General features: G+C 46.2%; 1 protein-coding gene across 11 annotated transcripts in view; it reads left to right on the top strand.

The window, feature by feature from the left end:
* TJAP1 (tight junction associated protein 1) overlaps positions 1 to 24,858 on the top strand; it is a 51,801-nt gene that overhangs the window by 9,528 nt on the left and 17,415 nt on the right. For 5 of the 11 annotated variants that reach the window (XM_050951687.1, XM_050951686.1, XM_050951684.1 and 2 more), the window contains 3 exons: positions 9,157 to 9,293; positions 21,764 to 21,857; positions 23,778 to 23,830. The gene's annotated coding sequence lies outside the window, so the exon portion shown is untranslated. The remainder of the gene's footprint in view (positions 1 to 9,156; positions 9,294 to 21,763; positions 21,858 to 23,777; positions 23,831 to 24,858) is intronic. The other 6 variants (XM_050951679.1, XM_050951689.1, XM_050951678.1 and 3 more) reach the window with 2 other exon arrangements.

Genomic DNA, 24,858 nt, shown 5'->3' with positions numbered 1-24,858 from the left:
CCATCCACTAGGCCAGTAGTTAAGACAACCAACTTTTTTGTTGTTGTTTTAGTATGTGCAGCTCTTGGTAGGTGCTCCATGGTTCCTGGTCATACCTGCGGCTTGGGCATGTGTTGCTGCACATGCTCAGTGTTATTTTCAAATCCTCCTTGCCGTTCCTTCATAAGGACTGTGTGTTTCTGCCAAGTGGGAAGCTTTAGAAATGAAAGGGATGCTGTCAACTGGAAATCTGTCAATATGAAATGGGCTAAAAGTAGTTGCAGCTGCTTCAGCTGTCCCAGATTCTCCCTGCTGGTTTGTGGTTTTAAATCTTTGTCCTTTTTTAAAAAAATATTTTAAATCTGAGCTGTTTTGAGCAACAGTATTAGATCAGTGTGATTTTCAAATTGACAATGTCCCTTTAAACTGTTCGAGCATCCTAAGCAGAAAGTGTCTGCGTGACTAATATATGAAAAATGTATTTTATGCCCCCATATTCATAACTCAACTTTCCAGGGGTCCTCTGTTCAGCTATGTAAGTTCCTGAAAACTAGCTTTGCTCAGAAGGGTCTCATTGACTGTAATTCTTCATTACTAGTAAAGCACTGTGCTTGCAGGAGGTGTTTATGTATGTACTAGGTCTGATCACTTGCAGCCAGTTGGGAATGTAATTTGAGGAAGCCTTTTGCACCAGGCAGGGTTGATTCCTGAAAATAAACCCAGCCTGCAGGACTATGGAATTCTTATAGATTGTGTTTATAAATGTACCAATTTTTCCCTGACTTGTTGGTGCTTCTGTGTTTAAAAAAAAAAAAAAAAAAAAATCCTCCCAGGTATGTCTGAAATGGCTCTAATAGGATTCACTGTAGTCAGGGTGCCAGCTGGGTGGGGAGAGCTCTGTTACCATGATTTATTGCTAGACTGACAACTCGCAATATAAACATTAGCCCAAGCATGATCTTTTACCAAAACCCCGCCCACGCAGGGAGCCAGGAATCTTCCTGCCACGCGCCATAAATCGTTTATGGTTTGCTTATGCCAGTATATTTGAGAAACAGCTGTGCACGGGGATTAACAGTTTGCAGAGGGCTCGTGCTGGGCTAAATTAGGGTCTGCTGCCCTGGTGTTGAATGCTGGTAGTGAAGAGAGTGGAGTGCAAGAGTGCTTCTCTTCAAGGGGAAGGCGGTTAGCCAGGGTGGATAAACATCAGCGTTCAAAAAAATCAAATCAGATATTTTATTTAAATCAGATTTTTTTTCATTTTATTATTTAAATAATTTAAAAAAACTGTTTAAAATGACATCTGAATTTAATACAAAATATAGGTCTAAACTTCTAATCTCTTAAAATATTAAAAAAAAAATCTATTGACCCTCTGTCAAAAACATTGAGTTAAAAGCTGTTTTTTCTGTATAAAGAAACAGTTGGGGGAAAAGTCTAACTTTTGAGGTTATAAAGCTTTATAAATATGGCACAATAGGTCATGTACTGTATTAAGAACTTGATCCTGTGTGGGCCCCAGGAGTTGTGTTACTGGGTGCAAGAGACTGGCAAAGTCATCACAGCCTTTGGAACCTGACCTCTGACTTCAAGAGACACCATCATATATCTCATCAGGATCATCCACTGAGCCCAGATGGGCGGTCTTCTACTCTCACAGGTGCTGACTTTCTAATGTGCCAGGGGGTGCTTGCCCCTGGCTCTGCCATAGGCCCCACCCCTACTCCACCCCTTCCTTCAAGGCCCCATTCCATCCCCTTCCTGCCACATTCTGCCCTGTTCCCCAATGCACCATGCCCTCGCTCCTCCCCCTCTCTCCCAAAGTCTCCTCCATGCTGTGAAACAGCTGATCATGACAGGTGGGAGGCATAGGGGAAGGAGGGGGAGGTGCTGATCAGCGGGGCCTGCCGGGGGGTGGCAAACACGGGGGTGAGGGGAAGCTGATGGGGGGGGCTGCTGGTGGGTGCTCAGCACCCACCATTTTTTTCCCCTGTGGGTGCTCCAGCCCCATAGCACCCACAGAGTCGACACCTATGTATACTCCTATTTTTACAGCTGCTCCCTACCTAAGCTTTGACTGGCTCAGTTTTCAGTTTAAAGAAAGTCATGCCACAGAACTGGTGGAAGTCACTAGCTAAGCACCTGGAACCAACCAACCAGAGTTTGTTGAAGTGCTAAACCAGCTATTGACAGCAGTAGCCTTTTCTGCAGGCCCAGAGGGAATATTTTTTTCACTTGCACTAGTTCATTCAAGGTCGAGAAATCAACTGGGAGTTGAAAAAACAGGAAAGCTTGTCTTTCTCTTCCAGTCTATGAATAGAAAGGAGAAGGAAGGAGATGAGCTCTACTAGTTTTAAATGTTGAAAGACAATCTAAATAACTTAGGAGACTCTCATTTTCAAGAGACTTAGGAAAGTAAGCTCCAGTCACATTCACTAAGGCATATTTGAAAGTTTTCCTACGCTGACCTGAAATAATTAGTTGAATTTAGTTACTACAATTAATCTTTCTGTTTAATAAAGAATTTAGTTGTAAATGTAAATCATGTTTTGATTGGAAGTTTATGTATCCAAAACTTTAAGTCTGTTTTGTTTAATAAAAATAAATTTGATATGCTGTTTTGTGTAATTAATTAAATTCCAGTTATGAGCTAAAAGTTAATTATCTGGTAAATAAGCCACATATTCACCATTTTCTAGTATACTAAAAATGTACAGTTAATAGGAACCTGAAAATATGAAGCTATATAATTGCTTAAATATGTATGTAGTTATAGTGTACCCTCCAAGATAGCAAAAAGATGTACAAATCTTGTGTGAAGGCTCTATTTAGTTGTAAATCAGTGTGTTTTAATGGTTATGTCAATGAGAATGCACCTTTGTTTAGGAAATATCTGAGGCACAAATGGAAAAGTTGGTTAAAATAGATTTAATTCAAGCCTTTCCATGTGGTGGTTTAAATCAATCCACCCTGCTATTGGCTCGGGATAGGCCGAGGGGCAGGGAAAGGGAAGTGGTGGTGTTTCAGGCTGTCAGGGTAGCTATGTGCTACCCTGCTTGCTACTCACCAGCTAAGGTGGAATACCTGATTGATGGCTGCCCTGCATAGTGGGGAGATTAGCTGCTAAATGTAACCAATCAATTGTGTTATTAGGCAGAATGCAGATCAGCCATTCCTGCCACAGAGGAGCTGAGAGAATGTAAAGGCTACTCTCAGGGCTTTTTTTTACAGCCTGGCCACGGGACAGTTTCTCTGGGATTGCTGAACTTCATCAGAACTGGATATTGTGTGATGCCACCCAGAGCTTCACAACTATCTTGCAGGTTTCAGAAAGCGTTGAATTGTAATGCTAAAGGTGCCTCAGTGATAGATGCACCATAAGAACCTAAATAGAATTGAGTTCTATTTCTTTCATGCTGTCTTGGGTATTGAAAGAGTGGTAGTGAATCACCTCAGTATGTTTCTAATGACTAACTTGTGGGAGAGGGGATTATTTATGGTGAATTCCCCCTTCAGACCCTAAAAGTGAGATGTTTCAAAACTGTGAATGTGTTTCCATGCTGTTTGTACACATCTTGCACAATGAAGCTGTGGTGTTAGTTGGTGTCTCTAGGTGTTACCGAATACTCCGACCTTACAGTCTAAATGAGACCAGCCATTATGTTCAGACATACTGTGCACATGTCAGATATTAGTATGTTAGTTGTAGCTAGATTAGTGTCTCCATGAGCAAATCTTTCTGTAGGTTGTTTGGCTTGAGAATCCATGTAGAATGTTTTTCAGCAAGTTTCTTGCATCCTTCAAACATAACAACCATGTACCAGTGCCTCCAGACTACACCACTCTGTGTCATTGCACACATCAGGCAAAGCAGGAGTCATGGACAAGGGCAAGACAGATGGGTTCTGGAAGCTAGTAAGCAAATAGTTTTTCTAATTCCATCGCTTTGCAGACAGCCTCTCAGTCTGTTTTATTGAGCCGCTGTACAGATGCCTCTCTCTGGAGTAGGAATGTTCCCCCCTCAATTAGTTTTTTTTTTTTTTTTAAACTCAGCTGTCATTCATTGACATTTCCTATCTGATCTGGCCATGCTTGGGGCCTGCAGATAAGCAGTGTGAGGTACTGCAACACCTAGATGCATCCGGGTCTAGAAAAAGGGCTGAACAGCTTCATGCTGTCTTTGCGTCCTTAGGTTTGCGCTGATACATTGGTTTTGGGGATGCAGGGCTCTTCATGTCCTTGTCAGAGTACTGAGGGTTCCCCTCTATTTCTCTAGCTTCTTTCGGTGAAGGTGTTCATTCTCCAGTGTCCACTTGATCCTTGGCACCTCTGCTGAGACTGAGGTCAATTAGTGTCAAATATATTGCGGGCTGTTTATGTTATGGCCACCCAAGAACAAGGGAAACAGGGTGGTCTAGTGGATAGAGAACTGGACTGGGACTCAGGTCACCTGCGCTCTGTTCCTGGCTCTGCCACTGACCTGCTGGCTGACCTTGGACAAGTCATTTCACCTTCTTGCACCTTCGTTTTCCCATTTGTAAAAATGAGGGTCGTGCTACTGATCTCCTTTGTAAAGTGCTTTGAGCTCTGTAGATGAAAAGTGCTATATAAGAGGTAGGTAGGTGTTACCATCTTTCGGGATCCCTAAAATCCATCTCTGTGGGAGAGTAGCCCGAAGCCACAGAATTTTTAGGTCTGGATGGCTGTTAATTCAAAGGACTAAATCAGATTCTTTATACAGAACCCTCCAGGTACATAATGTGGCTACAGAGCGGTGTGGCTGTACGATCATATTTCTAGCTCTCTTGGTTCGCTTGTTGCTGTTGGTGGAATTGACCCCTCCCCCACCCTGGAAATCAGTGCAAAGGATTTATCTTCTCTCCACTCAGAGCTACAAGTTTAACCTTAGCACACTCAAAAAACTTGTCTTGAGGCTATTTGTCCCTAGGGTTTGGACTCTGTTCCACAGGCAGCAGGTTGCTTGTGTGAGACTATATCTCCTGAATCTTCCAGTATAACTGAAGAGAATAATCCAGTGCAGTGGAAACCTCACACTGGCTAGTGTTTATAGCTCTGTGAGAGAGGGAGAGGAGTAATAGGGGATTCAGTGGAGTTAAGCGCTCACTGTTTGCTCCCCTCACCAGCTGTGTAGTAAGTTAGCTGTACGTGTCTGTTCTTATTCTTCTGAAAGTAGACTTTGTTCTCTGGAGACTGCTAATCATGCCCCATGGGGGTGTAATCAGTTATAAGGTATTTAATATAGTGCAGGCGGGAACAGGCCGCCTGGCTGGTCTGGCAGATTGCAACACTACAATTATAAAAGGCCTTTTTCCCCCACTTACCCGCCCACCCATGGCAGGATGAGGGCTGTACCAGGAGACAGCGTTAAACATACAAAGTATATGTGTGGGTTGGGGGAGGGGGAGGGGAAGCTGCAAAGACACCACCTATTCCTGGAAGCAGGAAGATCTGTATGCTGGGAGAGCTGCAGCCATTGCACGCTGCATTGTTGAGACTTGGGGGAACTTGGGTGAGTTGTGTGGGGATAGCACTCGGCAAATTGTCTGAGTAGAAAGGGGCTTCCTTCCTCGCCATTGAGCCTGAGCTGGATATGTGGGGCGCATGCGTGGTTGGAGTTGGAGAAGCACTTCCTTCTGTTCCCTGTGCCTTCTCAGGGCCAGGTTTACAAGGTATTAGGTGCCTAGTGGGGTTTACGAAAGTGCCTAACCTGGTGAGGTGCCTAAATCCCATGGGAGTTAGGTGTCTAACCAGTTTAGGTACTACTGTAAATCCCATGAGTTGCCTATCTGTACCTTTTTGTGCCTAAATACCTTTAGTAAATCAGGTCCTTAGTCCCTCCATTGAGGGGGGCTCAGTTTGGGGATTTGCCACCCCAGGGCCTTGAAATCTTAGTTTCACAGCCTGGTGGACCTTCATGGCTCCCTAGAGTTGCTTTCTCCTGGCTAAACCCTGGTGGCACACTAGACTCCTTTGCACCCTTCCAGTGGTTGTAGATAGTGGTCCTCACTCCCCCTTTCTAAACTCTACAGGTATGTCCCTTTGTGAATACAGCTCTTCAGCCACATAATCATCTCTGCTGCTCTTCCGTGAATTCCCTGGGACTAGGGAGGGGTACTGTTCTACCCAGTGCCAGGATACAGTCCTATTGCTGCAATGCTGTTGGGTCTCAGTTCTAGCTGGGAAGTGATACTGCTCTTCTCCTCGGCCCCCCTTCATCCTGCCCTTCAGTAGCTGAGGAGCAGAAGGGAATATCTCTTCTGCTGTATCTCTCTGTGGTCTAGTTTCACTGGTTTTGCCCTATGCATGTTACAAAATCCCAGCCCTTCCTAAAATCCCCTTGCATAGCTGCTGCCACCAGCCTACATGCTAATGACCACTGGCTAAGATTCCATTTGGAGCCTATGGGTGGGTGTTGCTGAAGAGTGTCACATGCACCATATGCTCACCACAATGCTGGTATTGAAGGATGTGTTTCCTGTCTGTTAAATGCTGAGCCCTTGGCATGAGATGAAGCTGAGATTCCAACCCAGGTCTCCAGTCTGGTAGTGAGAGCACTGACCACTAAGCTCTATAGCTGCCCACAGCGCTGGGCTTGAGTGCTTTGATAGACAAAGTGGGCTGGTGATTCTTCTTCTTTGAGTTTAAAGAAAAGAAACAGAAAGGTAGAGTATGTGAGAGTCAGCTAAACCTGTGCTGCTTGGGGATGCTGGCTGCTTGGGGATGCTGGCCACTTGTGTCGTCTTGGGGTTCATTCTTATTGCTTTCCCCTTTGAAATGGTTTCCTAACATGGGAGCAGGGCTTCAGTTGAGGGGCAGGAGCAGCAGTTGTCTGGCTAGAGAGCCAGGGCTTGTTTGTAACTCTATCCAGCAAGGTGGGGTTCTGTGAGAAGGGATCACCTTAGGCAGAGGTGTTTCTTCTTTTTTTCTTTTTCCCCAAGAACAAAATTATTTTAATTTGACAACTGGAGTCCCAAATATAGCTACAAAAGAATTTCCTTCTGTATCTGGGAATGAAAAGTTTTTGTAAAAGAAGAGTTCTGAAAGTGAATTTTTCAAAATAAATTATGTAAAAAAATATATTTAGCAGTAACAAAGTAACATCACAATGAAAAACTTGTAAAGACAGTAGTCAAGTTTGCAGAACTGCAGTTAGGCAGGGGTTACCAGGCATCTGAGATCTTTGTGTGTATTGACTGAGTTCTGCTCAGGTTAGTACAAGTGGCCATGTGTCTACCTAGAGACGCAGGAGTTGAATAGAACTGAGATTGGATCAATTTCTGCTGGCAGTGTGTGTGAGAGTGAATGGGTGTGGTTTTGTATCTCCAGGGAAGGATGTATATGAAAGTGGGCCCTAGAAAAAGGAAATTGGTGTCTCTTATGGGAGGCCCAAGGCCCAGCCCTTCTGACTTGTTGCATATCTGAATTCAGCTTCAGGCTTTTGCACTTGAGTTCAGCTCTGTCTGCTCCTGTTAACAAGACTCACTCACAGGTTTGCCCGTTGACTTATTTATAGGGAAAACAGGGAAATTCCCTTCCCTGCTACTCTACAAACTCTGATACTCAGTCACTTCCCAGCCCAGACAGATTCTCTTCCCCTTTCTCTGTGGGTTGCTTTATTAACTCTCTTGTCCTATGCTTTTTCCCTTGCTTCGCAGCTACATGGGGCTCCTACTCCCTGTCGGTTGATTGGGTTTGGGATTGAGGCCATGGTGGAGGTTCTCGAGGTGGCACGGCCTGTGTGTGGAGGGCATGTGGGCATGCAGAGGGCATGTGGGCTCAGCTGCTTGTTTTCATTCCCTGTTTGGTGTGGAATGCGCCGTTGTTTGTCTTTTTTCTTGGCCTGTGGTTGTAGCCCACATTCCTGGGCAGCGAGTCAGCACGACGGCAGGCGGCGTGCTGTTTGTGCCCTGGGGCTACATGCTTTCAGCTCCACATCAAAGGTGTGTGTGGTGTGTAGCTTGTGCCATTTCTGGCCACACCTGGTGGCCTGCAGGCATGCGGGGGTGGAGCCTGGGCTGTGTTTGCAGATGGCAGTCAGCGTTCAGGCTTCTCCTTACTTGTGGAAACGAAGAAGCCAAATCCATGTTAAACAACTTGAGGAATGCAGCGGGAGAGCAGAGCAGAATGGAGTCACTCCAGGGGCATGTCCTAGCAGCAACATTGTCTTAATAGCTGCAGCAAAATAACTCATGCTTGCTCCCTCCAAAAGGATTGGCTGTGTGGTAGGTTTTAGCTTAAACCAAGAAGGCCAATTAAGGTTGGTTCATTCCCTGTGGCCTGCACGTTTCTTCCCAAGTGGTGGATGATTGGGTGGCTACTGCCATCATGCTGTAGTCTGTACAAACTGTATGTGAGACGCATGCATGGAGACGTAGAGGCTCCAGAGTCTGTGATCAGTGGAGCCGTTTCGGTGGTGTTCTTTCACTCCTTAGTGACCCACTGAGGACACATCCAGTCTTCATACAGTTAAATATTTAAAATGAGCATTGGGTTGAATTGCTCTTGCCACTCTTTTCCATACACATCTGAAGAGACCAGCTCCTGTCACTGGCAGCTCCAGGGCTGGAAGTTGAGTGATGACTATAGATGGGGGACACATATATAATTAGGTGTCCCACTGCTCAACACGCTGTCAGGAGAAGGCACTTGTTTTCTGTAGCCTTGTCATGTACAACCCTCCTCTGCCCAGACATAAGTCTTTATTGGCCAGGGAGATCCATCTGCCATGGCCCAAGGGAGCAATCTGATTCCATTTGGACTGGCCAGTGTGGAGGTGCAAAGTCTTGGGTCAAGTCTTGTGGAAAGAACACAGAACTTCCTTCCTTTCTTCATTGCGTCCTCTGACACGTCCTGAGTGAGCCTTCAGTCTCTACAGCGAGTTGTCCTTCTGGCCTCTGTGGAATGCATGCTGCACATAATGAAACTTCCTGTGGGAATTCCCAGCAGGCCCAAAGTCTGTGATCATAACCCAGGCCAGTCACTTCCAAATTCCATCTCACAAGTCAAAGCTTCTGCTTTTGAGGATCACCACCTGCCAACTGCAAAAGACCCTTCCTGCCTCTACCCTTGATCAGTGGTGGGGAGGGGAATAAGAGAATTTTAGGAGTGCCTTCGTTTTCATAGTGTGATTCTTGCTTCTCTTTTCCTTTTGCATAGTGTTCAGATCAGGTGCTGCTGGAGCCTGTTTCTCTTCAACTCGTGTTTGCCATCATGCTGTGTCCAGACAAGAATGCAGCACCAGCACTGTTCAGGGATGCATTTGTTGACATGAAAGGAGCAATCTCAAACTGGAGGTGATGAAGTGCTCATTACTTTACACTACCCTATATATGGCATCCCGCCAGTGGGGTGTTTCAGTTTTTTGTTTTTTTTTTTTTATCTTAGAAGAAACCTAGGTAATGGGTTGGGCTCCAGAGTCTGAGCTACAGACAGAGCTGGAACTTCAAAGGGTGGTCTACACAGCTCTTTTTAGAGCACTAGCGTGTGCTCAGTTAACCCAAGTCTCATCCCAGGCTGGGAGGCTCGCTTTTGTGTAGACATACCCTTAGAGACTCCTGGATTTGTGGCAGAATGAGACTAGAAAAAAATATTAATAAGTGACTTTACAGCTGAATTATGTAGAATCATAGACATGTAGGTCTGGAAGGGACCTTGAGAGGACATCCAGTCTAGCCTCTTGTGTTGAAACGGGATCAAGGAAACCTAGACCATCCCTTACAGGTGTTTCTCTAACCTGATGTTAAAATCTTCAATGATGAGGATTCCACAGCCTCCTTTGGAAGCCTATTCCTGTGCTTAACTATCCTTGTAGTTAGAAAGTTTTTCCAGCTATCTAACCTACATCTTCCTCACTGCAGACTGAGCCCATTACTACTTGTCCTACCTTCAGTGACCTGGAGAACAGCCAATAACCATCCTCTTTAAAACAGCCTGTAACATATTTGAAGACTGTTCTCAGTCCTCCCCTCAGTCATCTTTTTCCAAGATTAAACATGCCCATTTTGTTAACCCTAGGTCAGGTTTTCTAAACTTCTTATCATTTGAGTAGCTCTCCTCTGGATTCTCTCCAATTTAAAGCCACATCTTTCTTAAAGTGGATACATTACTCTAGCTGAGGCCTCACCAGTGCTGAGTGGAGCCGGACAATTACCTCCTGCGTCTTGCATACAACTCTCCTGTTAATACACCCCAGAATATTTGCCATTGTTGGCTCATATTCAATTTGTGATCCACTATAATCACCAGATTCTTTTCAGCACTGCTACTGCCTGGCCAGTTTTTTTTCCTCTTTGTACTTGTGTATTTGATTTTTTTTTTCTTCCTAAATGTAGTACTTGTCTTGATTGAATTTCATCTTATTGATTTCAGTCCAGTTCTCCAAGTTGTAAAGATTGCTTTGAATTCTAATCCTGTCTTCCAAAGTGCTTCCAAACCCCTCCCAGCTTGGTGTCATTCACGGATTTTATCAACATACTCTCTACTCCATTATTCAAGTCATTAATGAAGATATTGAATAGTATCAGACCTGGGACAGACCTCTGTGGGACCCCACTAGATTCATAGATTGTAGGGCTGGAAGGGACCTCGAGAGGTCATCGATTCCAGTCCCGTGCCCTCATGGCAGGACCAAATACTGTCTAGACCATCCCTGATAGACATTTATCTAACCTACTCTTAAATATCTCCAGAGATGGAGATTCCACAACCTCTCTAGGCAGTTTATTCCAGTGTTTGACCACCCTGACAGTTAGAAACTTTTTTCTTAATGTCCAACCTAACCTCCCTTACTGCAATTTAAGCCTATTGCTTCTTGTTCTATCCTTAGAGGCTAAGGTGAACAAGTTTTCTCCCTCCTCCTTATGACACCCTTTTAGATACCTGAAAACTGCTATCATGTCCCCTCTGTCTTCTCTTTTCCAAACTAAACAAAACCAATTCTTTCAGTCTTCCTTCATAGGTCATGTTCTCTAGACCTTTAATTATTCTTGTTGCTCTTCTCTGGACCCTCTCCAGTTTCTCCACATCTTTCTTGAAATGTGCCCAGAACTGGACACAATACTCCGGCTGAGGCCTAACCAGTGCAGAGTAGAGCAGAAGAATGACTTCTCATGTCTTGCTCACAACACACCTGTTAATGCATCCCAGAATCACGTTTGCTTTTTTTGCAACAGCATCACACTGTTGACTCATATTTAGCTTGTGGTTCACTATAACCCCTAGATCCCTTTCTGCCATACTCCTTCCTAGACAATCTCTTCGCATTCTGTATGTGTGAATTGATTGTTCCTTCTGAAGTAGAGCACTTTGCATTTGTCTTTATTAAACTTCATCCTGTTTGCCTCAGACCATTTCTCCAATGGAGATACAGCCTTCTGGTATGATAGTGACATTTCCCTAGTTTGCATATGAGAATGTCATGTGGAACTGTGTCAAAAGCCTCCCTAAAATCACGATATAGTTAAAGCTTCCCCACATCCACTAGGCCAGTTAGAGAAGGAAAATAGATTGGTTTGGCATGATTTGTTCTTGAAAAATCTTTTGTGATGGCTATTCTGTTATCCTCTAGGTGCTTACAAATTGATTGTTTACTAATTTATTCCAGTATCTTTCTAGATATGGAAGGTAAGCTGACTGGTCTATAATTCCCTGCTTCTCTTTGTTCCCCTTTTTAACTGTAAGTACTGTTTGCGCCTTTCTCCAATCCTCTGGGATTTCATGAGTTTGCAAAGATAATTGCTAACGGCTCTGAGATTGCTTCGGCTAGTTCCTTAAGTATTCTAGGGTGAATTTCATCAAGCCCTGTTTTTAGGTGTCTGGTCACACTTAACCATTTTGGTGAAAAGTGAAGGAAAACAGGCATTAAACATATCAGCCTTCTTGATATAATCAACGATTAGCTCTCCTGCCCTGCTGAGTAGAGCATTTACATTTTTCTTCATCTTTCTCTTTCTCCTAATGTGTTTAAAGAACCTTTTCTTACTGTCTTTTATGTCCTTTGTTAGGCTAAGGCACAAAATGAGTTACACTTTTGTCATTTTGTCCCTGCATGCTTGTGCTAATCCTTTGTACTTGTCCTTAGCAATTCATCCATGCTTCCACTTTTTGTAGGATTCCTTTTTGATTTTCAGATCGTTAAAGAACTCCTGATATAACCATTTTGGCCTCTGACTATTCTTTCTATCTTCCTTCATATTGGGATAGTTTGCTGTTATGCCTTAATATTGTCTTTTTGAGAAACTGCCAGCTTTGCTGAACTCCTTTTTCCCTTTGATTTTCTACCCGTGGGACTTTACTTACCTGTCCTTAGAGTTAGCTAAAGTCTGCTTTTTGGAAGTCCATTGTTCTTATTCTGTTGCTCTCACTCATTCCTCTCCTTAGAATGAGGAAATCTATAATTGTGATCACTTTCGCCCAAATTGTCTTCAGCCTTCAGAGGGGCAACCAATTCCTCTCTGGTCCGAATCAAGTCTAAAATGGCTGGCCTCTTCCTTACTACTTCCATCTTCTGAAACAAGTTGTACCCAACTTTTCAATCAGATGTCTGGGTATTTACTCCCCCATGTATCACCCTTTAACAGGGAATAATCACTGTGCATTTATTTTCCAGGCTTTGGGATACAGATTTACTGTAAAACCAGGGGGTCTTGTAGGATTTGGGGTCACTATGTTGTTCCCACCTCCAGTTCCTCCTGCTTGCTGGGTGGTGTTAGGAGGGGGCTGGGAGTGAAAAGGCCGTGACACTAAATGAGGGAGGGAAGAGGTAAGAGGGCCCTATGCCTTTCCCTTCCCATCAGCCATAGTTCAGACATGTTGTAGAAATCACATAGCCAGTTCTTAAATTCAGTTTCCAGAGTTAACTTTCACACTGGGTTAGGGGGTGCTGATCTGCAGGGTTTGAGGTTCAGTGTTCTGGTCCAAAGCCTCACTGCCTGGGGAAGCTCCTTGTGACTCAGGTGGCAAACTATCTCATAAATAGCTAGAACTCCCCCTTGTGGGGTAGGGAGAAGAAAGCAGGGAGCCCAGCATGGCAGTAGATTACAATAAAATCTGTTAATTGTCTTAAGCACTGGTGTTCCTGTAGCCAGTAGGATTTCTGTGTTTGCTTCCCCACACGGCAAATTCTGCAACCCAGAATCGTGGCATCCCTGGGGCCGTGCCCAGGGTGCCTGTACTAAGTAGAAGGAATGAAAGCAAACAAGATACTCTGCTAGTTTGGCCAACACGACCCTCTGCAGCATCTCAGCAAGACAGCAGCATCCACCTGTCCTCAGCCCTCATGTGACTAGTGGAGTGTTAGTTCTATGAATGCATTACACTATGGCCCTTAACAAAAAGGGTAACTGTAACAGAGAGGCCTGGCCCCTGCGGGGTCCCTGTTCCAAGACATGGCCACATTAAGAATAGGTGCTCTGGGGACAGTCAGCAGACAGCTTGGGAATGGGGGCCAAGTGCCTAGACATGACAGTAATGCTCAGCAGGTAAACAACTGCACTGAGCTCACTTGAGGGAGCCTAGACTCCAGAGAGAATTGGTGGGAGAACCTGGAGCAGAACCTGATCCCTGGCGAAGGTGAGCTGAGGAGTCAGTAATGACTACAGCATAGACCTAGGAAGGAGGGCTGTGCAGCCTCATCCCAACGAAAAGCTGAAGGGCTGGGGGAACCTGGTCACAGTGCCAGGAAGGAAGGCTCTGGCAACCCTGTCCCAAAGGTTTGAGCCCAGGGAGGAAAAGGCCCTGGGAAGGAGAAGCCAGGGCAGCTTGTAGCTACAGGGAGCAGACAGCCCCATTAATTAGGGTTTCCAGAGCTGAGGAGTCCTGGGTAAAGGGTGGGTGTGGGTTCCCCCTATGCTGCCACCCTGGATGGGGTGCAGCAACCCCTGCTGTTAAGGGGAGGAAGAAGGGACAAACCAGAGCCAGGAGTGCTGGAAGTTGATTCCAGGGTGAGAAGAGTTGAAGACAGTTGTGTGCTTGACTCAGGTCTGAGATGGAAGATTGGTGTGTTCTTTTTGGACTTTGATTCTCCTGGAAGGTGTGAACTTCTGTGACTTTGCCCTCTGGCTAAGTCGCTTCAGCAAGTGAAGTGGCCTGAAAGCGGAGTCACTGAAAAACCCAAGAGGGAAACAGGCAGGTTGACTGACGTGCTACTCCGCCAGGGCACGTGCTCCAGGACTGCACCCTGCTACAGTAAACTTACTGCTCTACCGTTTACAAGGCAGGGGGGAAATTCTGTGCTTGCTCCAGCGCTTGGCCTGTGCTCTGAGTCTGCTATGCCGAGAGTGTATTTTAGAAAGCAGTCTATTTTCTCCTCATTCTCGGTGTGTGGCATGTAGAAACTACTGTTCCCAGTAGGTCAGACTGCTGTGATCTAGGTGGTGCATTGAGGTTGTAGGTCCCAGCATGCAATGAACTGCATTAGTAGCAGAGAAAGGAGTGGCCATGGACTGCATTGTAGAAGTCTGTGAGGAACACTTGGTCACCCCCTGATGTGGAGACCTCCCAGAGACTTCCCTGGTGTTCAGGGAGAAAAATTCCTGACTGAAGAGAGGTGTGGGTGCAAGTCGTGTGATAGTGGCCACCAGCTCCACTCCATTGGAAGACTGGGCAGCAACTCCACTCAGTCCATCAAGAACTATTGCTGGCTTTACATGAATGGAGCTTTCATAAGAGATGTCCAGGCTGGTTGGGAGGGGGACAGGCCCATCTCACTGTCCTTACACAACCTGGAAGTCTGTAGATTTTTAGCTATGATACGTTGTATACCATCTGTGTGCTCAGTGCTGTACAGACCATGGAATTGCCTCAGTCTGAGAAGCTTTCCAGGATGGCTAGCAGAGAGGATGGCTAAAGTTTCCATAGAAATGCTTTTAAGTATGATTGGATATTACCTGGGCAATATGAAAGGCTGCTAGCTGACTGTTGTTTGGGGTTTTTCTTTCAGGGAAGATGAGCTGCATGTCAGTTATCCCACTTGCTTTTGGAGAGAGCTTTTTCCTCCAGCATGGAATCTGGAGAAAAGGGGAGACATTCCCATCGTGCCAGAAATGGACCTTTCCATTTAACTTTACAGCTGTTATCATGGACATGCATTTAACTGTTCAGATACAGATATAGCTGTAAATCTACACAGAACAGCTAGGTCTGTACCATCCTCTGCCTCTCATGTCTCTGACCATCTGCTAGTGGAAGGGTAATTAAAACAAAAGAAGTCTTACTGGGATGAAAGCCTAGAAGCAGAGAGAACTAAAATTGGTATAAATATCTCTCTCTCATTTTAGGGGAATCAGAGTTGATGCTTTATTTGTGCTTGTTTGGGATCCCAGGGCATTTCTGACTCATTGCTCTGTAGCTCAGTTATGTGCCTATACCATGCACACTTGCCCTCTCTCCTTTACCTTAGATTATATATTTTCTGGTTACAGGTGTGCGTGTACACATGTATTACTTGCAAAAAAACCTACACTGATGCAACATTACATCTGAGTTTTAGATGAATTTCTTGAAGTAAATTCCAAAACAATTGTGGCTCTTCCCTTTCTCAAGCCAAACCTCATGGAAACGAGAGGTTTTCTTGAGGTAAAAGCACTGGATGAAACCATATTTGCAGTCCATTCCCAGCTTTGGTATTGACTCACCTTGTGACTTTGTGGCAGCCTTTTCCATTCTTGGTGCCTCAGTTTCTCCAGCTGTGCAATGGGGATAGTTCCTGGGGGGTGGAAATGGTGAACTTGAATCTTTTAATGTTCGAGTGCTCAGGTAGGACATGCTGCTGAAGTGCAAAATACTTGTCAATCTGTGGTTAAAGACAGAACACTTAACATCAATCATCAAAAGTGAATGCAGCATTATTAGGGTTGAGATTTTAAAAAAACAGATCAGGAACTAGCCAAATATGGGTCCCCCAGCAACTGTAACTCTTCCACTTGTGTACCTAGGTTGTATTACACTGTGTGATCAAGGCTTCAGAATCCCCTCCAGAGCCACCAGCAATAGACTGGGCCATGCCCAATTAGTGCAACCTGTCCAGGTTTCTATATGGAAGCGGAGGACTGTATCTAGCCAGTGAATGACCAGAGTCAGGCTCGTTGGAGTGCTACGGCTCTGGAATGAAGCTGGCTGCTGTTAAGAGTGATTCTGTTTCTTGGTATTTGCTTTTGGTTTGGCCATGCGGTGTTTAGCACCTGGCAGTATTAGCATTGGACTTAAGGCTTCCATGGTATCGATAGTGTTCACTTTGGGTGGGCATTACTACAAGCTGCTATTTTTTTATGTGGGAGGGAAGAGTCTCCTTTAGCAGCCCCAGGTGATAAAAACATTTAATATTTTTATTAAAGCTAATGATACACAGATTAAGAAATGAGTGTCTATACATCTGGATATAGTGCTTAGATTATCCACAAATACAAAGTTTGTTTTTAAAAGTCATAAGATACATATAGTGCATAATCAGCAATAACACAAATTAATGTGAATAGATCTAACAATACAGTTTAGATATTAGCATCCAAGTTTTTGGGGATATCACTTATTAAAAGTTATGTAGAGAGTTGGTTGTGGAAAGCAAATATAGCAATGAATGAAGATTATCCCTCGGTAGTTGGGAATGTAGGGTAGGTTGTCTGTTTAGAAAATACAGTCCATCAGGGAAGTATTTCAGTTACTTTCCTGACTGCACTTCTCATCGGTACTCCAGCTTATCCCTTCTGGTATTGCCGTTGACCGGCAATGTACTACTTCTGTGGTGCCTTCTCTGTAGCTGCAGATGGGGATGTTTGAGGCAGTGTATTACAGCAAATATGTAAAGACCTGGAGTATCAGCATCCTTTAGTGTTGTGATAACTTACATGCTAGAGGGTTATCTTAATGGTCCTTTTGGTCTTCTGTATTGTTATGGGGTGAGTGGCTATAGGTTTCTCAGAGTGCGCAAGACTGAGAGACTAGATAGAGGAGCTGCTGATATAGATTGCTGTGAATTGTACAAGATTTAGTGAATGTCATGCTGCCTGAGGAAAGACCAGGCAAAGCTTAACCTGTTCCTGGTTTGTCTGATTTAGTGGTTTATTTTGGATTCCATGCTCCAAGAAAACAGTTTACTGATTTCTTCTTTCTCTCTCTTCTTCCCCTCCTGTGCCCACTCACACAGCACAAGAGCTGGCAGAGCTCGGGGAAAGGGGATTCCTGCTTGTTGAATTTTCAGAAATGTTCACCCACACTCCCTCACCGCTCTCCAAACAGTTTTCTTACTGCAGCTGTTCCCCCACTGCTCACTGAGAGAGAATTTAGAACAATGACTCCCTAACTTCCCTCCTGTGTTTTGCCAGCACTTGCCCAGAGTACTAGGCCTCAGATCAACAATCACTTTATGCTGTCAGGGCCATCCCAGTTATCCTCTGGAACCTCTGACAGCTCACCTGCTCCGTGTGAAGTGTTTGCCAAGGAAGGGAAATGTCTCCTTCAAGAGGCTTAGGCCCAAACAGCTAAGTGTCCCTGCCTTGCTGCTGTTGCTGCTTCAGCATGAGGCCTAACAATGATTCTTTAGCTCTGCCTGCGGAGGAGACATTTTAAAGATAGCACAGGTAAGAGGAGATTTGTTTGGGGGAGGGGATAAAAAACAGGGGCATATGTGTGAGGGGGAGGGAAAACAAATGTAAACTGGGAACTGGAGCAGAGAACTACTTGGCCAGCAGCCAGACCATCTTGTGAGATCTGAAGAGAGCACAGCCCAGTCTAAGCAGGATTGTGCTGGTTCAGTATATGAGTGGGATATCTTCAGTGAAAACCTTGCACGTCGGGGAGTGGTGCAAATAATTCAGTAGACGACACTCTGAGCTAATGCTGAGTCTAACCATTAAAGATTCTTCAGTACTTGTCTTAAAAAAAAAAAAAAAAAAAAAAAAAAAAAAAAAAGCTATGAGGGGAGAGTTGGAATGCTAGTTTTGGCATCCTGGCGAAATTTTAACTTGCCCCTCTGACATTCTCTCTACATTTTGGTTAGGTATCAGGTTCTTTGCTTCCTGTCTTAACCTTTTGTGTAATGTTGCTGTTCAGCTGTTAATCAGCTGTTGCATTTCACTCCAGAGGTGGTCAATGTTGGATGGTTGTAGGGGGTGTGCACTGTTGATCAGTTCAAGTTTATAAAAGGGTCTGGGATATAAGGTGCTGTACAAATTGATGATCAATCAATGCAGTAAGTACTAGGATATGTTCCTGATGAATGGAATACAGCTGAATTAGAAAACTTGTGATCTAGAAACAACATGTTATAGGAGGGGAATACTAATGATGCTCACTTTGTAATATGGTAAAACCCTGGTAAATAGAAAGACCTGATGACTCTATTCCTATCATGTTTCTTTAAACAAATGTAACTGTTGTAATGATGGTTTTGTTTCTTATATTTACATGGCCTGGGTTTGTAAACTTGTTAAAACTTAATAAATAAATAAAACAGATCACAGGTTTTCTTTTTGAGTGGGAGGCGATGAGGGGAATTGTGAGGAGGTATGATTCTGGTAATTTTACAAGGGGCTCTTCTGGGACACATTGGCTGGGCAGCCTATTCATGTTCCTGATCCTTCTTATACTCAGCAACCACAAAAGCTTTCAATCTGAGGGCTCTGTTGATCTCATTAACTTTGAAAAATGTTAACTATTAAGTAGGGCTCGTTGCTTAATGGCCAGTCTGATCCCTTTGTTTTGATCCCTCTTGTGACCTGTGACACGCTTGGAGCGATGTTGTCCACCTAGCTATCAAGATTTACTGATATGAAAGAGCAAGGAATGCGTGAAAATCCATGGAATTCCATGCTGATTCTGGAGAGACAGAGTGTAACACTGGTAGTCCAACCTGTGTTGTGAGCATTAGAATACACAAAGACAGCATCATGGGGATGCATCTTTCTGTGCTGAGAGCAGCTAACCTTTACTATAGAGCAAAGCTACAAGTAGCAGAATGAATCTTGAACGTAATTCTAGCTGGGATTCTCTGGTTGACTGAAGAGATTAGCCAGCTTCCAAAGAGAGCCTTCCTCTTTGGATGTTAAAATTTCCTGTTATTAATACCCTGCAGCTCTTTCCTGCTATGGCTGGACTGTTGGGGAACAGTCTATGGTGATTGTTTTAGCCTCAGTCCGGCTAATATAGTCTCCTGATCAGGATCTCTTGATAAAATTCTAGCAGCTTTTACCTGGCCTGTCTGGTTGCTCCATTGTCTTGAGTATCAGCATCTCCACAGACTTAGTCCCACCACTTGAGGCAGCTAGAGACTACAGCTGATGATAATATACCTGCAAGGCAGGGGGAGAGGACCTTCTGGCTCTCTTGCAGATGGGAAGGAGTTCATTTTCTATAATCTTAGTAGAGTGAAACTGTTGCACACCAGAGCGGTATGTAACCAGGTCAGTCACATCTCATTGGACTTGAATAAAAGATTCAGCCCAAAACAGAGTGAAACTGCTGGATTAACAGTAGTAACTAAATGCTTGGGACAGAGCAGCAGTGGTAGCTTTCATTGGTGTATTTTGAGTTCTGAGCTTTGCGGGGTACCCTGGCCCATTGGTGTCTGGCTGCCCCAGGAATGCTTCTCTAGTGAAGCGTTGTCTCAAGAGAAAACTGAATTGTGATCAGCGTAGATGCTTCGTGGTGTGAGAGAGGGGGGACTACTAGCAGGGAACGTTTCCTGGGAGTGTACCCCTTGACTCTGGAACGCTTTCCCAGTCCTCCCTCTACCTGCCCCTTCTGAATTTGCTGGGCTGTAGAGTGTACTGCAAAGACTGTTCTTTTATTACTGGAGCTGGCAGCTGCATTGTCAGGAGTGATGCTGATAGACCTTCTTGTGGCTCAGATGCTCTATAAACACAAAGTTAATACAGTTCTGTGGAGCCTGCACAGTAGATGCAGGGAGCAGTTACTCTTCCAGTTCTCTATTCTCAGTCCATTCCTGATGAGGGTGAGGATCTTCCTCCTACCCCTTCCCAGGCCCCAAATCATACATGACAGTCCTTTTGATTGATGAGAGAAGGACACTGCAGTGAAGCTAATCGGCACCCCCCTATGCCCAGGGTAAGCATTAGCTGCAGGATACTGCACAGCATCATCATGGTGTGTCACTTGGGCAGATAGGAATGGGTTCAGGAGAAGGAAGGGAGCACCTGGAGTGGAAATGCAGCTAATGTTGGAAGCCAGGCTTGGGGACCTTGTCACTTGTGAATTAGAACTTGGAAAATGGAGGCAGCTAGGATGATTTGGGTAGGAAGCAAAGCATGTGCCTTTCAGAGCCTTGGGCTCCCTCAGCCTGAAGGGGAGGAGGTGCACCCCCTCTCCCTTGTGAGCATGGGAGGGAAAGGGGGAGAGAAGAGAACTTCCCAGCAGTTTATATAAATAGAATGAATTGCTCTGTTACCCTGAAATCCTCTGCCCCTCTGAGTGTCAGGTGACCAGGCCCACTGCTGAATCTGATCACTGGGAGACTGTCTTGGAAGAATGGTAGCCCCATATGATCCTTCCCAGTGTGTTTGCATCTCTCAGTGGATTCTGACATGGGATCAGCATCATTGCAGACAGCAGCCCAGAAGAGGGGAGGGATTTAAATCTTGAGGAGCATTGCTTGCTGATGAGCGATAGCGAGGACAGATAAAAGGGACTGAGAGATTTAAGTTTCCTATTGCAATACAGATCTAATTAGAGTGGCCAGAGACTTGGCTCATAGCCACCTCCTTCTGTGGCTTCAGGCCAAAGCTCTGATGCTCTGGGTCTGACACACTTGGCTGCAGTATCAGGGCTGCATCTGAGATAGGGTTGCAGACAGCTTGGTGAGTATGGGGCAGAATCAATGTATGCTGTGCGCCCAATTCTGGCTGTTATCTGCATGCCTTTCAGCAGCCCATCTTCCCCTCCCTCAGAACAAATAGACCCATATGTCAGCCTGTGTTTCCATTCCACTCTGAACTGAGGCCTGTTTCAGAGCCACTCCTCTGAATCCTCCCCTCTGATTTTGGAGAGTAAAGGGACAACCTAGGGTATGGCTACACTTGAAATTTCAAAGCACTGCTGTGGCAGCGCCTTGAAATGTGAGTGTGGTCGGAGTGCCAGCCCTGAGAGAGAGCTCTCCCAGCGCTGCACGTAAACCACATCCATTACGGGTGTAGCTTGCAGCGCTGGGAGCCGCGCTCCCAGTGCTGCAGCACTGATTACACTGAGGCTTTACAGCGCTGTATCTTGCAGTGCTCAAGGGGGTGTTTTTTCACACCCTTGAGCGCGAAAGTTGCAGCGCTGTAAAGTGCCAGTGTAGCCATGGCCCTAGATATTATGCCTGCGGGGCCCCAGCCATATTGCTGGTGAAGGATTAGGAAAGTCCGCTCACTCCCACTTGGCTGCTATGGCAATTACTAACTTCTTAAAGTGTCAGAGGTTACACGCACCGCACTGTATAGATATAAAATCAAGGGAGGAGGTGCAGCTCTGCAGTCACTCCTGGAGTCATCCTGCCAAAAGCTGCATCAGGCCATTTAGCAATCCTGCTCCTGGTTTGGGGGGAGTGGATTTCCCGGTCTGCCTGGAATTCCCTGCTCCATGAGGGGATAATTGGAAAGCCCTTCCCTTTCCAGGACACAGTGGAGGCAATGAGCCTCTTGCACTGTGAAAGCCTGCCACGAGGAAGCTGCCTGAAGCTGCCGACTCCAGCCCTGGTGCATGGCTGTGGATTGGGGCACACGTGCATGTGACGCTGATAGGTGATTGACGCCAAGTTTCCTTTCTCGTGTTTCAGGAGCCGTTCAGATGCTGCCAGATGCCACCAGAAGAGAGCTGACTTGGAAGCAGGCGGACAGGGAGATGTTTGGTCGGGATGTCACTTTGGATCTGTGAGTCCTTGTTTTGAGGGACAGTTACTTGAGGGATAATGTGAATGTCAGAATGTCTCTGGAAGTTGTTTCAGACTGTGGAGTGGATTAGGAATTCAAGGTGGGGTTGTCCTCGTCTCACCCCTTGATGGGGTGAGAGTGAGGAATGGCAGAGGTGCTGAATACCAGGGAAGGGAGGAGAATAGTCACAGTGAGACCGAGGAATTGCTGGCTGAGACGGCCAGACCTATAGCTTGTCTTCTGAACATCCCTGCAGTGGAGACCTCAGCAAGGACTCTCGTAGGCCATTCATAGCAGCTGTAGCAGGTGAGACGGGAGGGAGCCTTCCTATGCCATACTGGTGGTAGTCTCTTGGAGCTGTCGTCTGCCAGCAGTCACTGCCACAGCCATCCCAACAGGAGCTGTGCTGAGCACATCCCTGCTTGGAGTCCCCTATCTGTGGCTGAGTAGGTACGAGCTGTACTGAGCTGGTCTCTCTCGCTGTCTTGTAGCTATGCTGAGGCCCTGGGGAGGGATAGCTATGCCATTGTGAAGCTGTTTTTTCCTGTACTAGTTGAGGCCCAAGGACAGCACTGTAGTAGGGAACAGGGCCAGCCAGCTTGTTGGGGCTGGGCCAATGCCAGGGGAATCTCTTAAACTTGTTTCAGCAGAGCTCTGCTTGGTCGCTGCTGCCTGCCTGTTCGTTCTCCTTGTGTATGACTCTCCCTCTACATGTGTACAAACACTCCAATCCTCACCTCCTCGGGCTGGGTGCCATGGAGAGGGAAAGGTCTGCCGCAGAGGTGTGTGGGGAAGGGAGGGCCCTATGGAATTTCTGTAGTGCCTGGGGCAGGCAAGGAAATGATTGTCTAGCTAGGTTCTTATCTGGCTCCCATCTCCAGAGTATCTCAATATGTTTTGGTGTGATAGTTGTGTAATGTGTGCTCTGGCCTTCAGAGCAGGCAGATATCAGTCTCCTTATGTTTGTACTGTGTGTGTTTGTCTGGGAGCACCTCTCCTCAGAGACCCCGGTAGAGTAGGGAGGGCTTTCGAGCTGTGGTGACTGTTGCCAGGAGCCAGAGAACAGCATCTTGTGTGTCTAAACTGGAGTAGCTTGTTCTTCTTTCTAATACAGAGGCCATGGAGCTGATAGGTTCCAGAGTGCAATACCCCCTCTTGATCTGAATAAAAATCTGTTAGGTGCCACCACTGCAACCACTAATGTTGGATACGTGGATTAGCTCAATGTTTCTGCTAAAATGCTCAGCAGGGAAATAGTTAACATGGCCAAATCCGTCACTGTGCAGAGTTCAGTGTTAACTTCCCACTGAAGCAAATGGGAAAATGTCACTCTTAAGGGTCCCATTCCTGCTAGTGGCTTGCTTTTGCCATCACCGTAAGCAGGAGTGGGCCCTTAGAGCTATTGTTTTGGCTCTGGGAAAGGCAGTGCTGCACCAAGGTAACACTGGGAGGTTTTCTACCCACTCCAAAGGACTAGAAACCTACCTTAACATCAAAGCGTAGATTCTTCTGCACTGCTTTTGCGGCATCACAGGAGATATAGGGCTTTCTGCTTGTCAAGGAGATTCTGGGCTGTGGGGGAGAAGGGCCTGCGACTTCAGAAACTTATATGTGTTTTATTTTAAAACAGGGTTGTGACGGGGCAGTAATGAGGGCTCTCCCTGGGGAGCAAGGGGTGCCCAGCTTCCTCTGGCTGTCCCTGCTCTGACTGCTGAGTATGAGCCTTGAAGCAGGAGTTCCCACTGGGCTCACAGACGGGGACCAGTTCTTTCCCCTACCATATGGTCCCCCACAGACACATGAGAGCAGAGCATTGGGAGTGCTGCAGCCAGGCACAGATACCCACGTTTGGTTGGGCTGCGGCACTCAAGTGGTCTTTGGGGAGGGGGGTTATTAAATTCTTTGTGTTCTCACCTGTAGGGCATCTGAGTGAGTGTCCCCCTGCATGAGACTTCAACTCTGAGTGCAGGCTGGTAAGTGCTCCACCCATCATGGGCTTCAAAGATTGCTGTAGGGTAACACCTGCACAGGCACGTGTCCATGCTTCCTAGCTGTGGGAGGAGGTAATAAGGAGATCCCTCTTGGTCACCTAGCCGCTGCGTGGCTAACATGAGCTGCCATCAGTCAGGACTTAGCACCTCCCTCTGAGGAGAATGGAGGCCCTTCCAGCAAGGCAGGTCTGTCACTCAGCTGATGTGCCTCAGCTCCTGCAATGAGCAGCAGAAGGAGCAGGCCCCAGTGGTTACCTCCTGGTAGTGCTGGTGTTTGTCTTGCAGAGTAGCACCCAGGGGCTCTAGTCAGGACTGGGGCCCGTTGTGCTGGGTGCTGTGCATATTCAAAGGTGCGCCTGGTTCCTGTCCCAAAGAGGGGAGGGCAAAATATGGCCCGCCTAACATTTCTGTCCTCACAACCTCCGGGCTGCTGAAAGTCCTGCAGCGCAGCAGGGCGCTCAGGCAGGCTGCCGCTCTGGGAAGCAGCTGGCTGCTGGCGGCATGTCTCTGCACGCCCCTGGTTGGGGGGAGGTGGCTTCACATGCTGCCCCTGCCCCCAGCACTGGCCAATGGGAGCTGTGGAGACGGTGCTTGTGGGCACGGGCAGCGCATGGAGACCTGCTGCTGCCTCCCCCCAAGGGGCATGCAGAGACATGCCAGCAGCCAGCTGGTTCTGGGAGCAGTGTGGGGCCACAGCATGCAGGCAGCCCGCCTGGGCCCTGCTGCACTGCTGGCTGGGAGCTGCCTGTGGTAAGCACCGCCTGGCCAGAGCCTGCACCTCATCCCTTCCTGCCCCGCAAGGTGCTGCACCAGCCCAGACCTCCCTCCTGCACCCAAACTCCCTACCAGACCCCTGCACCCCATCCTGCAACCTCAGTTTTTGCACAAATTGTTTTATTACATAGCACTGCAGTGGACAGGTTGAATTTTAAAATTTCATTAATATAGTAGAAATATGTGGCTTGTGATGACTTACCAAAATTTGTGGAGTGGTCCCCCTGCAAAAATTT

The sequence above is a fragment of the Gopherus flavomarginatus genome, chromosome 4 (genome assembly GCF_025201925.1).
Source record: "Gopherus flavomarginatus isolate rGopFla2 chromosome 4, rGopFla2.mat.asm, whole genome shotgun sequence".
NCBI classification, from domain to species: domain Eukaryota; kingdom Metazoa; phylum Chordata; order Testudines; family Testudinidae; genus Gopherus; species Gopherus flavomarginatus.
The sequence above is the reverse complement of the archived record's forward strand: the minus strand, read 5'-3'. Positions and strand labels throughout refer to the sequence as shown.